Here is a 6,363-nt window from a genome sequence, read left to right on the forward strand (position 1 = left end):
CTGAGCGATTTCACTTTCACTTTTCACTTTGCTGCATTAGAGAAGGAAATGGCAACCCACTCCAGTGTTCTTGCCTAGAGAATCCCAGGGACGGGGGAGCCTGGTGCGCTGCCGTCTATGGGGTCGCACAGGGTCGGACACGACTGAAGCGACTTAGCAGCAGCAGCAGCAGCATAGGACATCTACACTTTAATATCTCAAAGGCACTTCAAAATAAAATAGAAAAAGCCAAACTTACTATCTTTTCTGTAAAATTTAATTATTTATCTCAGAGAATGGCCCCACCAGCTATCTAGTTCCTAAAGAATGAAATCTTGACATGGTCTTTAAACACCAATCCTTTCAACACCAATCCTATCCTGTGAATAATAGCTCCTAAATACCTTTCAAGTGCATCCACTTCTTTGCATTTTTGCTGCCTTCACCAAATCCCAGCTTTACCATCTGATACATGGATTTAGCTTCCTGGTTAGTCTTACCCTCCTTAATCCACACTCCACAGCACAGCTGAAGTGAGCTTTTAAAAATAACATTCAGAGCAAGTTGCTCTCCTGCTCAAATTTTTTCCATCCCATCTACTGCTCTTAAAAGACCAAAATTCTTCTTCCCATCATTTCAATATGTCATGCTTTTTCTCACCCCTGGGTCTTTACATGCCTTGTTCTCTCAGTTCTGGAAGATCTTCAACACCTACTTATCTTTCAGCACTTATCTCAAACATCACTCAGGGGAGCGTTCCCTTTTAACTTGACAAATTATGATTTGAAATATATACTTCTATAATTCTAAAATTATCTATTCCCCTCAGCTAAGTTGTAAGCTTCATGAAGTTGGGTACTTGGAGGTTTTTGTTAATGGTTTTATTAAATTAAACTCTGTTATCTTGAGATGTTTGTGGATTCACAGGAAGTAAAAAATAATGTAGAGAGATGCTATGTACCCTTTACCTGGTTTCCCTCAGTGGTAACATCTTGCCAAACTATAGTACAATGTCACAACTAGGATACTCAATGTTGATATATTTACATTTTGACCAGCATCTTTCCCCTTGCCTTTTTATAACCACACCTACTTCCCTAGGCTGCAACCACCTTCTTAACCCCTGGAAAACACTAATCTTTCTTTCATTTCTATAATTTTGTAGATACACATGTAATACTGACACACCCTGAATTATGGGCTAGGAGAGGGCTAGTTTTCTCTTTGCTACAGAATCAGGGAAGGCTGTGTTATACAGGAGGATCAACATATCCTGTACTGCCAACAAATATTTTACAGAAAAAGCACAGCAGCATCTGAAGAATGTCCAGAATGACTAAAAAATGTTTCCTAATTCGAAATAACAAAACAATAATACTAGTAGTATAGCACTTTACAGTTTTAGAAAACACATTTTCATACAATTCAATTGTAGAGCCATTGATTAGGGGAGATGATATCAAGTTACAGGTAATAAAAGACCAAAGTTTTGCAAAGTGAAGTCACTCAGTCGTGTCCGACTCTTTGTGACCCCCATGGACTGTAGCCTACGATGTTCCTCCGTCCATGGGATTTTCCAGGTGAGAATACTGGAGTGGGTTGCCGTTTCCTTCTCCAGGAGATCTTCCCGACCCAAGGATTGAAGCCAGGTCTCCCGCATTGTAGGCAGATGCTTTACCATCTGAGCCACCAGGGAAGTCTAAAGTTTTGCAAGGGAAGACCAATTGTTAACTGATCTGAGTGGCGTTAACCTCAACAGCACCAAGAATATGAAATGTCAAGGAGCCAAACTGCAGCAGTTGGGTAGCTTCTGCATCACTTGTGAACAAGGTCCACAGCTGCTCATTCTCACTGAGTAGGAAAAGACCACAGAACTGAATTCTATTGATTTCCCAATTTCTTAACTCCACTGAAAAGCAAATGTACTTCTTAAACAAAGTTTTAACAAATGCTTCTTTTGTCTGGAATTAATGAGAATTGTAGAAGATATTAGTACTTCCTGAAAAAGAAAACCCTCTTGAGATACAAGTAAGTGCTTAATCTATCCTAAGGATATGGACTATATAATGAGAAAATTTTATTTCTAGGCTACTCATCATTTGGAAATCTACTTCAATTTTTTATTTAAATTGAATACTTAGTATTAAGCTAAGTGCTATTACTGCAACTTCTTTAGTATCTGAAACTTAATCCTATTGTAATAATAATTGCAATATCTTCCAAAGAAACAAAAAAAGTTTATAAACATTAAATTACTAATTCTTTCAACTTTCTTGTGAGGATGGTTAATTAACAGTTTACCCATACAGATATGGTCATCCAAGGACTCCATACCTTGACAGAATAGTAAAAGAGTATCAACTCTTATTTCTGTAATTATCAGCTTGATTAATATTTTAAAAGATTATAGGTGTTTTGAAAGTCAGTTATAAAACACATTCACTGCCTATAAAGGAATATGTGTGTATGGGTCTGTAGCTTGATCAAAACTGCACATTGGGGAAGAAAGTTTTTAAAATATTTTAGGGCTCTTTTCTGTAATAGAAAGAGTATATAATTGATACCTGTAGTCAATTTTTTTCTGGTGATTACTAGGAAATTGTTCTCTTTAAACTTTGGTAATTATTATTAATTAATGTTATTATTGTAGGTAGATGCTGGTGAGGAGGAGTTTTTGTGTTTCTTCTTAAGGCTTCTACTTACTTCAGCAGAACCAGGATCGGTTGTGTTAGGAGACTCTTAGAAAATTCTGCCCTTGGTCATTTGCCCACCTCTCCTTAGTAAAGAAAGACCTCCATGGTTCAGAAATGTCAAAACAGAAGAAAATCCAACCAGCAGAAGGCTGAGTGATGAGTGTAGATGTGTCTGTTATTATACAGTGGTGTTACATTGAATGCAAGCTCGATGCGGGCAAGGATTTTTTACTGTTTTGCTTATCATTATATCCCTAGCACCTAGCACAGTATTTGACATGCAGGGGAGTCCCTGAATGTGAAAAAAAAAAATCATTTTTTTATATTGAAGAAATACTAGGAAAATCTGCTAGTGATATTCTCAAAGCAAGATCAGTTATATTTAAGACATGCTGTGAGAGTGTCATAAAATTGAAGACAGGCAATTATTATACCAGATTTTTTTTTTAAGAAGAAAGGGAGAATGTTAAAACTTATACATAGTAATGCTATTACTTATACATACTAAGCTGTGTGCCAATTCTAGAGAAAATGTAGGGAACTTTTTGTTTGTGAGCACTTATAAAAGCATTTGCTATTACAAAAAAATAAATATATATATATGTGTGTGTGTGTATAGACATCACACACACACACATCACTAGTGGTGAGACATTAGCTATCTTCATTTACCCCCTGAGTTCATGAAGTTGCATTAGCAGTAATTACAACTATTAGTAAGTGGATTCACAAATTTATTAGTACAACTGGACTATTCAAAGAGGGCAGTGAGAATTCAGTTCAAGCACTGAAAGCAATTTCCTCTCCTCCTGGTATGATATACAAATGGGAAGACTGGGTGAAAACATAAGAGCAATAGCAAATTACACTATTTATGTGCTTTCTTTTTAACTTTGAAGAATTCACCACTCTGTAGACAAGAAGCATTAGCAAAATCAGGTCATTGTGCTTATACCCTTACACAGAACACTGTTTATATTCACAGAAGTATTCTCTCAAAAAATATTCCTACAACATTAATTTCCATTTGAGCCTTTATTATCATAAGGTGCATGGCTGTAACATAGCTTGACCTGCTACCAGAAACACTCCACAAGGACAATTATGAAAATAATTGACTGTAAATTATAGGCTAGACAGCCTAGGTCCATCAGGAGATACACCACACAATAAGAGTGGGAAAGTTTAATATAAAAGTTTATTAACTATAAAAAGGTTGGAGTAATGAGGGATTGGTTGGAAAGGAAGAAGTAAAGTGCTCTAAACAATAGCGTGGGAAGAGCGGATATAAAGAACAGTCACCACCACTGGGGAAGTGTTTAAGGAAAAAGTCTCCCAGGGTTGAAATCTGGATCTTGTTGCAGAGTGAAGCCATGGCTCACAGAATGGCAGAGATATGGAAGAACTTTCTGGAAATGCACCCTCTAGGATGCCAAGCAAAGCTGTCAACAGGGAGGTATTTCACGTCACTCAGTCGTGTCCGACCCTTTGCAACCCCATGGACTATATAGTCCATGGAATTCTCCAGGCCAGAATACTGGAGTGGGTAGCCTTTCCCTTCTCCAGGGGATCTTTCCAACCCAGGGATCGAACCCAGGTCTCCCATTGCAGGTGAATTCTTTACCAGCTGAGCCACCAGGGAAGCCCTGCTATAAAACCACCCCAGGGAATTACCCGGGAAAGCTGCTGCCACTGGGTGCTGAAGAAGCCTGGATCCCAAGACTAACGAGGTGGCAGAGAAGCTGTGAGCACTGTTGGAGGCTATCTGATATGCAGCAGCCTGCCTTGAAAGCACACCAAGCCCAGTAGAAATGACCCTTCCTCCTGAAAGGGCTCTCCAACACACAGCACCTTCTACTGACAAAGCTCCACATCACAGCCACCGTCAAGAGAAAGGTATGTAAATGCCCATCTTCCTTTTTATAGACACAATTATGAGTGGAGTCGGAGCTGAGACAATAAATGGATAATTGGCACATAAGCCATTCTTCTTTCATATCTTGAGTGAAAGCAAAATACCATATCCTGGATACTCTTGCTGAATGTTTGATCAACTTTTTAATTTCTAAATAACTTTGGTACAAAATTATTGCGGGAATTTCCTGGTGGTCCAGTGGTCGGGACTCCATTCTTCTATTGCAGGGGGCACGGGTTCAATCCCTGATCAGGGAACTAAGAGCCTGTAAGCTGTGAGCATGGCCAAAAAAGAGAAAGTAAATTATTCCGAAATTAAAAAGGACACTCATGTGTTCTGTTGTGTAGGGTCCTACGCGGCCCTGTTTCAGACCCATTACTAGCGTTTCCTGCTGTCATTCTCAGGCACTGTCTGACACGGCTGCAGATGTACACTGCAGCTCACTTGCCAGGGCGCGAATGATGACCTGCAGTGGGCACTGTTAAGCTGGCACAGCAACATGCATCAATTCTTTTCCTTCCTTCCCCCCATCTCTCTTTCTGACAAGAACTGTTTGAGTGCCTGTTACGGGGTACACACTGGTCAGACAAACAACATAGTAAAAATCTCTGCCCTCATGGGGAGCCCAGGTTTTGATGGGAAAAGCAACAAAATAAAGAAAAATATATACAATTTTGGTGACAATTAGGGATATACAGTAAATAAAACAGGGAAAGGTAGATAGAAGTGCTAAGGATGCGAGCCACTTGAAATAAGGTGGTCAGAGAAGGTTTTACTAAGAACATAAATCTCAGTTTAATCTGAGAGTAATTTAGCATCTTCTCTTGACTTATAGTACTAAGATATGCTATTGAATTTTCACTGCCAATTTACCCACAGTAATGCCAATTACAAGAACTGACTTTAGCTTTTCACTTCTTGAGGTGGCTGGAGTATCAAATTTCCACAGACCTTTAAACTAATTTATATTCTAAAACGTCTAACTCAGTATTTTGCCAACGAGATTTTTTTTAATCCAGAATTTGATGGCAAATAAGTCTTTTAAAACAAATAACCTCAAAGAAATAAAGATACTAATGGGAGAAATAGTAAATTTATTATTTTTATTAAAGTATATCAATACCCAGAAACAATAAAGGGCACATTATAAATATGGATACAAAACAGTAAGTTAAAGTTTCACTTGAAGTAGAAAAGTTTAAACTGTTTTATCAATGAAGACAAACCAAAAATGTGTTCATTGTAAATACCATTGCATGTAACATAAGAATATAAAACCTTAAAATCTTCTGCTTTAAAGTCTTAAATAACTACAGGTAACTAAATATGTTCAGGAGGCTTTGGGCAGAAAGATCAACTACTTAGGGTCAGCTGGAAAAATCAAATAATTCCTTGCACTACATTTGTTTTTTGTTTTTGTTTTTTTAATGCATTGTGGGTTTGCTTGTAAAGGTGTTAACTCACCCAGTTTATTGTGTAAGATAAAAGGACAATACTATGATTTATACTTGCTACATTCCAGAGTCTTTGGAGAATTTACCTTTGAAGGAGACTTTCTAAAATAGGAAAATCTGTTTTAAAATAGAGGCACAAAGTCCTTGAAATAGTTTTGTCACTCCCTCAAAACAGATGTATATTTAAGATCTGTTCATAATATGTGAGGGATTCCCTCGTGGCTCAGATAGTAAAGAATCTGCCTGCAGTGCAGGAGACCCAGGTCTAATCCCTGTGTTGGGAACATCCCCCGGAAAGGAAATGGCTACCCACTCCAGTATT

At 38.0% G+C, this 6,363-nt stretch overlaps 1 long non-coding RNA gene across 1 annotated transcript; it reads left to right on the forward strand.

Annotated features, from left to right (window-relative positions):
* The first annotated feature begins 1,629 nt into the window (after positions 1 to 1,629).
* Positions 1,630 to 4,562, forward strand: LOC129647683 (uncharacterized). Its single transcript, XR_008712428.1, has 3 exons — positions 1,630 to 2,007; positions 4,037 to 4,128; positions 4,284 to 4,562. It is a non-coding gene; the product is annotated as an uncharacterized LOC129647683 (long non-coding RNA).
* The last annotated feature ends 1,801 nt before the right edge of the window (positions 4,563 to 6,363 follow it).

The sequence above is a fragment of the Bubalus kerabau genome, chromosome 3 (assembly GCF_029407905.1).
Source record: "Bubalus kerabau isolate K-KA32 ecotype Philippines breed swamp buffalo chromosome 3, PCC_UOA_SB_1v2, whole genome shotgun sequence".
In the NCBI taxonomy this organism is placed as follows: domain Eukaryota; kingdom Metazoa; phylum Chordata; class Mammalia; order Artiodactyla; family Bovidae; genus Bubalus; species Bubalus kerabau.